The sequence below is a fragment of the Capra hircus genome, chromosome 19 (assembly GCF_001704415.2).
Source record: "Capra hircus breed San Clemente chromosome 19, ASM170441v1, whole genome shotgun sequence".
Lineage (NCBI taxonomy): Eukaryota > Metazoa > Chordata > Mammalia > Artiodactyla > Bovidae > Capra > Capra hircus.
In genome coordinates this window covers 27,578,847-27,588,780 of record NC_030826.1, presented here as the reverse complement: position 1 = coordinate 27,588,780, position 9,934 = coordinate 27,578,847, and the positions used below count along the sequence as shown (strand labels likewise).

Genomic DNA, 9,934 nt, shown 5'->3' with positions numbered 1-9,934 from the left:
CATAGCAAAGGTTTTGGGTATTTTAAAGTGAGTTTGCGGTACTTCAGTGGTACATGTGATGATTCAAAGAACAGCACTTGAGCACCTGGCCGGTTAGCTCAGTTGGTTAGAGCGTGGTGCTAATAACGCCAAGGTCGCGGGTTCGATCCCCGTACGGGCCAAAAGGGTTACTTTTGCTCACTCGTCCGACTGCGACCTTATGAACTGCAACAAGCCAGGCTTCCCTGTTGTTCACAATCGCCCGGAGTTTGAGGTCCACCGATTTGGTGGACTACATTTACTCCTTCCAATACCTGCTGTTACCCGGGAGTTTGTACCTGGAGCTAGTTACTTTCCCAATCACGAACGACAACGAACCCACTGCTTTTCAAAACCCAAATTGCCCTCTCAGTCCAGGGCTTGGAAGGGCGTTTCGCCAGGCTCAGGGTAGCTTCCGCGTCTGCTCTTCCTTGAGAGCGCGCTGTTGGAGGCGGGCGAGAGAATGGGGGAGCATCCCGGAAAGATGGGGCGGAGCCACCAGTGTGAAATCAATCACAATTCTATTTTTTTGTGTTCTTGCTGAGCAGTTTCCTAGCTCGGGAAGCACGAAATTATGAAAGGGGTAAAGTGTGTGCGGAACTTGGGGACTAAGAAAGGCTGAGAGTGAGTGCTACCACAATGTGTATGTAGTCGTGGCCGAGTGGTTAAGGCGATGGACTAGAAATCCATTGGGGTCTCCCCGCGCAGGTTCGAATCCTGCCGACTACGCATTAATTTTTCTTCTCGGACGCGCTCTACAATTACCGGCCTTCTGTCCTAGGCCTCTACGGGGATTGATTGAGCAAGTAGGCGCCACAGACACCTTCCAACCACGTGCTTCTTGCTAAGGTTGAGGTCTTTAATTTGCTTCTTTCAAAATCAGGGGCTGCTCTTGAATGGATGTTTGATGTCAAACAATGATTTATCAAAATTAAGTTTAGGGAAGTCAATTCTGACCTGGATCCTGGTGGTAAACTTGTGTATACACCTTCAGAGAACTTTCGTATGTCTTTGGCGCCGTGGCTTAGTTGGTTAAAGCGCCTGTCTAGTAAACAGGAGATCCTGGGTTCGAATCCCAGCGGTGCCTTTCAGAAGTGACAATGAGTTTATTTTCTTATCCTAATGAGTTAATCACTGCTTTTAAATCTGAAGAGCGCTCTGAGCGCCGTTATCACCGTTTGAGAGACGCTCCCCACTCCCTTCAGTTCAGTTCAGTCTCTCAGTCGTGTCTGACTCTTTGCGACCCCGTGAATCGCAGCACGCCAGGCCTCCCTGTCCATCACCAACTCCCTGAGTTCACCCAAACTCATGTCCATCGAGTCATCGATGCCATCCAGCCATCTCATCCTCTGTCGTCCCCTTCTCCTCCTGCCCACAATCCCTCCCAGCATCAGAATCTTTTCCAATGAGTCAACTCTTCGCATGAGGTGGCCAAAGTATTGGAGCTTCAACTTTAGCATCAGTCCTTCCAATGAACACCCAGGACTGATCTCCTTTAGAATGAACTGGTTGGATCTCCTTGCAGTCCAAGGGACTCTCAAGAATCTTCTCCAACACTGTTAGACTGCTCCAAAACCTTCCGCAGTGACCAGGGAGGGAATCCAATGCAGGCCTGCACCTTCCTTTGCCCAGAGGACGCCACACTACGCTGGTGCTGGTGAACCAGCCCTGGCAGCCTTCCCACAGCCTTGACATCTTTCTCTACCCTGGGACATCCCTAGAACTTGAGTCGGTTTGTTTTGCATGGCTCTTCATTAAAGTTCTTTTTGCTTTGAGGCCTCAGAATTATATGTGTGATACGGAGAAGGCAATGGCACCCCACTCCAGTACTCTTGCCTGGAAAATCCCATGGGCGAGGAGCCTGGTAGGCTGCAGTCCATGGGGTCGCTAAGAGTAGGACACGACTGAACGACTTCACTTTCACTTTTCACGTTCATGCATTGGAGAAGGAAATGGCAGCCCACTCCAGTGTTCTTGCCTGGAGAATCCCAGGGATGGCGGAGCCTGGTGGGCTGCCGTCTGTGGGGTCGCACAGAGTCAGACACGACTGAAGCGACTTAGCAGCAGCAGCAACAGCTAGTGTGGTGCACTCTGGTTCCCGCAAAACAACATGAAAGGGCTGGGATCCTGTGGACAGAATAGAAGTAGAAGAGAACATATCTGGTGGGGTCTCCTGGGAGCCTGGGGTGGAAGAGCAGCCCACATTTCCGGAGCACTGAAGCCAAGCTTGTAAGAGTAGCAGTAAATGCTGCAGAGAAGGAGGCAGGAAGTAGGATCCGGGCACAGCTGACGGGGTCCGAACCTTCTTGGAAGTTAGGCAGAAAGGTCTAGACACGATCCTTGGCCTGGGAATCACTGCCAGATGTCTGAGCACAAATTTGGCTTGAAGGACTTGCTATATCGAGATGACAGGTCAAGGAAGTGGAGCAGCACCACTGGGACTAGATTTGTGCCAAGCGCTGAACTGCACACTGTGCATAACCAGATGAATAAGGCAGACCTCTTTTCTCATAGGAAGGAGGACGAATTCACAGCACAGCGCCCCAAGGGCAGTGACTTGGCACTGGGATAAGGTGGAGAAAAGAAGTGGCACCTCATCAGGCCTGATTGTGGAGATTGATCAGGGGAGGCTTTTGATCAGGGGAGGCTTTCTGGAGGAGGTGAGTCTTAGACTTAAAAAGACCATGTGGAAATTTGCCTGTGTTCTATTAAACACTTTTGTTCTGTAACACCTTTGTTCAATATCCTGGGAATACAGCAGAGAAAAATAAACACAACAATAATGTTTTTAAAATTAAATGATGTGATATGCTAGGTAAATGCTACATAGAAGAATAACACAAGGGATCAGATAGTATCTGGGGGGCAGGGGACTTCCAGGAGGAGAGGGTTCAGTTATAGAAGTGTCAAAGACTTGCACCAATGCAGGTATAGGAGAGATGGAGAGGAGGGGATGAATTAGAGACATGTTTTGTATGAAAAACACACTAGGACTCAGTAACTGACCGGAAGTGGAGTCCGAGGAAAAGGGAGAAGGTCAGGATGTTGTCTTCCCAAATTCACCAAGAATATCTTTCCACTCTTTCCCACCCTTTCTCTCTCAAACCACCCATGAGGTGAGGGCCCAGAGTTATACCTTAGAACTCAGTGTTTCCCTGTAAAGTTTTGACTCCTGTTAAAATGTAAAATATTTGCACCAAAGTTGAAATTACATCAGTTCTTTACACCTTAGTTCTTGGATTTTAAAAGTGAGGTCCATAGATACTGTATGGATTTTTCTAGAAAAGGAGGCCTTCATCGTGTTCTATAAGGGCTTTAGGTTTTGGCCTCTGTGCCGATTAAGTGCCTGGCAGTAGATAAGAAAGAGATGACTAGAGACTTGGGGAAGGCTGGTGCCCAGGACAGGGGAGACAGGAAATGGAAAAGGCTAGAGGGAGGGTGATGCCTTGCAGCACTCCTTATCCATCTGGAAGGCCTGGGAGGCTGACAGGAAAGGATGGGGTGTTCTCTGCTGCCTTACCCCACTGTCCGGCCAGGGACGCCTGAGAAAGAAAAAGCAAAGAGCTGAACCCTTCACTGAAGTCCCCACCCACCCACCCCACGCCTCTGACTTCCCCGCCTTCCACCGAAGTATCTGTGAGTAGGGCTTTAAGAAGGGGCTGGCCCCACAAACCATAAGACTGGGCTGTAAAGCAAGATGGTTCAGTCCAGAGATGCTACGAAGGGGTCGAGTTCAGGGGCAGATCAGAACCCTTCTGGGAAGACACTCAGGAGCAGGAACTAAGCTGGCGAGCAACTGACCCCACCAGGTCCTGCCTGGATGGACTCTTGGCGGCCCCCAAGTGAGAGCAGGCGAAATGTATTAAAACCTTAGAAGCTCGCAGTTTGGAAAGCAGATCCCCCCAACCCGACCTCGCCAGCCGTTCATCTCAATGACGCCCCCTTCGTGGGTCTTCTTGGCCCCAGGAATTATTCCCTCGCCTGGACACTACTCTGCGGTCTGGGGAGACTGTGGGCTCTTGCAGTGTCGGTCGCTCCAGACGCAGGGACCGAAAGAGGGACTGGTGTTCCCAGAGAGATTTCAGGACTCATTAGTTGTCCCCAAACAGGCAATTCTACCGCTAGTCTTCAAAACTCTGCGCAGAGGGATGAGTCCAAGGACGGCCGAGAGAAGCAGGAAGAGTCGAGACCCCGGATTATGGAGTGGCACCTGGACAGTGATCCTAGGAAGCAGGTTACACCGGTGCTCGAGGTAGTCCTGCTCGTGGGCGAGGCCGAGACCACTCCCTCCCACTTCCCCGACGTTATTTCCTGGGAGGAGTCGAAGCTCGCGGTCAAGAGCGAAGAGAGAATGCCAGACCCCTGCTCCAATGTGTTCTGCGTCTTGTCTGGTGGTCCCCGGGTGCGCACCAAGATCAGGCCACCGTGAATCACAGCTCCAGGACCGCAGAAAGTCTGGGACGACCTCTAAAGTCGTCCGCGGTCGGCTCTATGCGTCGGCTCGTTGGTCTAGGGGTATGATTCTCGCTTCGGGTGCGAGAGGTCCCGGGTTCAAATCCCGGACGAGCCCGGCGTTTAGGTTTTGCAGAAGTCAGAATGCCCCAATGTGATTCTCACTTGGAAGGCCACTGAGGCTGGGTTGGAAAGGGATCCGAGTGAACTGAGCGCTTCAAAGTGTGCAGGCAGCTCTTTTGTTCTGAGTAGACACTCGGGTGTCAGGAAGGGGCTCACAGTGCAGTCCTCAGTGTCCCGGGAAGAGGAAAGGCACCTCCGAACTTGGGCAAGCACTCGCTTTCTGCCGCCCCCCCCCCGCCCCCCCCCCGCCCCATCCTGCTTGGTGCCACTCCTCAACCGCGAGAGCCTGGTTGCAGTTTAATGAAGTGAAGTGAAGTGAATTTGTTCAGTCGTGTCCGACTCTTTGCTACCTCATGGACTGTAGCCCACCAGGCTCCTCTGTCCATGGGATTCTCCAGGCAAGAATACTGGAGTGGGTTGCCATGCCCGTCAACTTGTAGTAGTGGATGACAAGTAGTGAAACGGGTTGGGACCTATTCAGTTATGTCTGGGAGAGACCAAGGACTGTCAGAATTCAGGTCTCTGCAACCTTGGAGGTCTGTGTCTCGGTAACACCTTCATGTTTTCGCCCTTCTGGGGACTCTCATTCAGTTATCGTCTAGAACGTGCATAGAATTTGGTCAGCATACCTTAGTGGACGGAAGGACAGCATCCCCACCCAGGAACTTCGCCCTTGGCACGCTGAGCTCGGTAAATACAGATCAAGGATTTGGAGGAGGTTTACTGTAGCTCACTCCTCGTTAGTATAGTGGTGAGTATCCCCGCCTGTCACGCGGGAGACCGGGGTTCGATTCCCCGACGGGGAGGAGTATATAGTCTGTTTTGTCCGTTATTTTTTACAGCCGTTAAAATCTGTTTATTTCTGAAGTACCTGTCCCGAGTCATGGGATGGAGATAAAAAGAAGACTGGAAGAAAAAGAAAAGCAGAAGAGGAATGGTTTGTCCTGACTCACAAACTCACATTCTAAATTTCAAGTTTATGTTTTATTTCAAGTAACTTGCATTTTAAATGTGCGGCTTAATTAATTGTTCTCTCCATTCAGTACGTTTATAAGCCATTATCCTCACCGTTCAGTAAGCTTATTAGACACGTTTAGTTGACGATAATTTAACAAACACAAGAAGGGAGGCAGAAGATAACTGCACCAGTGTAATTCATGAGTGATCTTTAAAAAAAAAAGAGGGAGAGAGAGGAAAATAACTTTGCGTTGGCCGGGAATCGAACCCGGGTCAACTGCTTGGAAGGCAGCTATGCTCACCACTATACCACCAACGCTGCACGTCAGAGCGCTGTTCCCGCAATTCCTTAATAGTGAGATCTACAGGGTCCTGGTTTCAGTGATCCTAAACTGGAACTGAATTAGGACCTGGGCCGAGGGAAGGACAAAAGCGACGAGAACATAGAAATAACGGGTGTGGTGTACGAAGCACCCACGTGTGAGCGGCGCTTGGCTCTCGGCACCGCCAATGCGCTGCAGTCACCACGCCAGAGACTGTGTGATTATACCCGGATAGAAACCAAAGTCACGAGAGGCCAAGTAAAGGAAGAGCCGAGATCAAATCTAAGATTTGTCTAGGGCGCCAGTTGTGCACCGACACTTTATTAGCCCCGGAAACTCCAGAAATAAATCTCAAATACATGAAATCGTTTCTCTGTTGAGTAACCGAAGACAACGTGCACCGAAGTTGAAGAACTGAGCCTTAAACCAAGTGCCCCTAGCCACGATTCGTTAGGATGGTTAATCCCGCAGTGAGCGCGCGTCCAACCCACTGGCCGCTCGAAGAACCACGACGACAAAGACCGGGGTGGGGCCTAAGAATAAAACCTTGCCGATTAATAATGACGATGCATCTGTTCAGGAGAACCGTCAAACCGCGGCCTCGGGAAGGCCTCGTGGCGCAACGGTAGCGCGTCTGACTCCAGATCAGAAGGTTGCGTGTTCAAATCACGTCGGGGTCACAGTGTTATTTTCGGTGGGATAAGCTTTTCGAGTGAGATTCCTTTTTCGGGGAGGAGGGGGGGTAGAGCATCGTGTTATTACATGGAAAAATATGGAAACCTGAGTGTTTCTGTAATTATTTTTTCCCTAAAGCATCTGAGTTTTCTCCTAAAATACAAATTTAAAAACTTTTATTTTCATCTTACCATTTCCTTCAAATCAACCAATTAAAATAATAATACGTTTAATCTCATAGATATTTTAGATATCTTAACACAGAAACTCTTCAATTGCTCACCAATTCTTCAGAAAATATATTTTGGAGCAATAAATGATTTTTATATAAAAAAGTAGCAATAATGAATAATTTAAAGTAATAATGATTGTTCATAATCCTCTTAAAGGAGTGATTTAATTTTTGGCGGTTTAAGTTCCACTTGCCAGTGGTGTTCATAATTTTGTACTCCATTATTTTCACTTGTCATTGTGATCAGAATAGAATTCTATTGTCTTTGTTGTTATCAGTTTAAAGAACATCTGAATTCAAGGACAATGCTGTAAGTCATTAAACAATTCTGAAGTTAGACATTCTGGCTATCTTGTTATCTGAGGTTTTGTTTTTTCTCATTATCTAAAATGTTACCATGTACATTCTTTTTCTTTTTTTTGCCTCTGCTGAATTTGGTCTACAAAATGAATTTCTGAAACACCAGTTCCAGGGTTCAAAGAGTTCCTTAACTGAACAGCTAACTGTGCTGCTGTCCAAAAGGTTGTTAATTTTTCAACTAAAAGAGATTTTTCTTTTTCATTTTCTCTCTTTTTAAAAGATCAAATGTGTTTTAATTATCGTGTTCTTATATTTAGTTCATTTTTTAAATGGTTTTAATCATCTCTGATGTTCTCTCCCTGAAGTAAAACATAGGGGTATTAAATAAAATATTTTGTATTTAATTTGTAGGAATCAAGACCATCCCCATGAAAAAGAAATGCAAAAAAGCAAAATGGCTGTCTGAGGAGCCTTACAAAGAGCCGTGAAAAGAAGAGAAGCAAAAAGAAAAGGAGAAAAGGAAAGATACAAGTGTCTGAATGCAGAGTTCCAAAGAATAGCAAGGAGAGATAAGAAAGCCTTCCTCAGTGATCAATGCAAAGAAATAGAGGAAAACAACAGAATGGAAAAGACTAGAGATCTCTTCAAGAAAATTAGAGACACCAAGGGAACATTTCATGCAAAGATGGGCTTGATAAACGACAGAAATGATATGGACCTTACAGAAGCAGAAGATATCAAGAAGAGGTGACAAGAATACACAGAAGAACTGTACAAAAAAGATTTTCATGACCAAGATAATCACGACGGGGTGATCACTCATCTAGAGCCAGACATCCTGGAATGTGAAGTCAAGTGGGCCTTAGGAAGCATCACTACGAATAAAGCTAGTGGAGGTGATGGAATTGCAGTTGAGCTATTTCAAATCCTCAAAGATGATGCTGTGAAAGTGCTGCACTCAATATGCCAGCAAATTTGGAAAACTCAGGAGTGGTCACAGGACTGGAAAAGGTCAGTTTTCATTCCACTCCCTAAGAAAGGCAATGCCAAAGAATGCTCAGACTACTACACAATTGCACTCATCTCACACACTGGTCAAGTAATGCACAAAATTCTCCAAGCCAGGCTTCAGCAATATGTGAACCGTGAACTTCCAGATGTTCAAGCTGGTTTTAGAAAAGGCAGAGGAACCAGAGATCAAATTACCAACATCCGCTGGATCATCAAAAAAGCAAGAGGGTTCCAGAAAAACATCTATTTCTGCTTTATTGGCTATGCCAAAGCCTTTGACTGTGTGGATCACAATAAACTGTGGAAAATTCTGAAAGAGATGGGAGTACCAGACCACCTGACCTGCCTCTTAAGAACCGTGTATGCAGGTCAGGAAGCAACAGTTAGAACTGGACATGGAACAACAGACTGGTTCCAATTAGGAAAAGGAGTACGTCAAGGCTATTTATTGTCACCCTGCTTATTTAACTTATATGCAGAGTACATCATGAGAAATGCTGGGCTGGAGGAAGCACAAGCTGGAATCAAGATTTCTGGGAGAAATATCAATAACCTCAGATACGCAGATGACACCACCCTTATGGCAGAAAGTGAAGAGGAACTAAAAAGCCTCTTGATGAAAGTAAAAGAGGAGAGTGAAAAAGTTGGCTTAAAGCTCAACATTCAGAAAACGAAGATCATAGCAGCTGGTCCCATCATTTCATGGGAAATAGATGGGGAAACAGTGGAAACAGTGGCAGACTTTATTTTGGGGGGCTCTAAAATTGCTGCAGATGGTGATTGCAGCCATGAAATTAAAAGACGGTTACTCCTTGGAAGGAAAGTTATGCCCAACCTAGATAGCATATTGAAAAGCAGAGACATTACTTTGCCAACAAAGGTCCATCTAGTCAAGGTTATGGTTTTTCCTGTGGTCATGTATGGATGTGAGAGTTGGACTGTGAAGAAAGCTGAACACCGAAGAATTGATGCTTTTGAACTGTGGTGTTGGAGAAGACTCCTGAGAATCCCTTGGACTGCAAGGAGATCCAACCAACCTATTCTAAAGGAGATCAGTCTTGGGTGTTCATTGGAAGGACTGGTGCTGAAGCTGAAACTCCGAATACTTTGGCCACCTCATGCGAAGAGTTGACTCATTGGAAAAGACCCGTATGCTGGGAGGAATTGGGGGCAGGAGGAGAAGGGGATGACAGAGGATGAGATGGCTGGATGGCATCACCAACTCGATGGACATGAGTTTGGGTGAACTCCGGGAATTGGTGATGGACAGGGAGGCCTGGCGTGCTGTGATTCAACGGGTCGCAGAGTCGGACACGACTGAAAGACTGAACTGAACTGAACTGCACTGGAGGCAGATTGGTGGTACTCACTGTGGTCCACAAACTGGTGCCACTTCATGAAATATTACTTTCAGGTTCAGGATGAGTAGAGAATTTGAGAGTTGAGTATTTTAAAAACTGTTACAGAATTTGTCAGAGTACTTTTATAAATACTGTGCTATACTGTGCTTAGTCGATCAGTCGTATCCAACTCTTTGCGACCCCATGGACTGTAGCCTGCAGAGCTCTTCTGTCTACGGGGGATTCTGCAGGCAAGAATACTGAAGTGGGTTGCCATTATAAATACTAGTTACAACCAAAAAATATGTCTTCTTGTAATTTTTATATTTTTTATACTTTATTTTTCAAGGAATTTATTTTTAATGTAAGTTGTAAAAGCATCAATTTGTGATAGATTGCAAATAATTAAAAATGGTTCTACCCTACTGATCATTTGCGAAGCACTGGGGTAAATAATGGAGATTCTGTTCACTAACTTGAACAGGCAGCTGATGGTTGCCTAG

At 46.6% G+C, this 9,934-nt stretch overlaps 7 non-coding genes across 7 annotated transcripts; 6 read left to right on the top strand and 1 right to left on the bottom strand.

The window, feature by feature from the left end:
• Positions 88-161, top strand: TRNAI-AAU. Its single transcript has one exon. It is a non-coding gene; the product is annotated as a tRNA-Ile (tRNA).
• TRNAS-AGA lies at positions 666-747 on the top strand. Its single transcript has one exon. It is a non-coding gene; the product is annotated as a tRNA-Ser (tRNA).
• Positions 1,032-1,105, top strand: TRNAT-AGU. The gene has a single exon. It is a non-coding gene; the product is annotated as a tRNA-Thr (tRNA).
• On the top strand, positions 4,517-4,588 carry TRNAP-CGG. The gene has a single exon. It is a non-coding gene; the product is annotated as a tRNA-Pro (tRNA).
• On the top strand, positions 5,328-5,399 carry TRNAD-GUC. The gene has a single exon. It is a non-coding gene; the product is annotated as a tRNA-Asp (tRNA).
• TRNAG-UCC lies at positions 5,798-5,869 on the bottom strand. Its single transcript has one exon. It is a non-coding gene; the product is annotated as a tRNA-Gly (tRNA).
• On the top strand, positions 6,482-6,553 carry TRNAW-CCA. Its single transcript has one exon. It is a non-coding gene; the product is annotated as a tRNA-Trp (tRNA).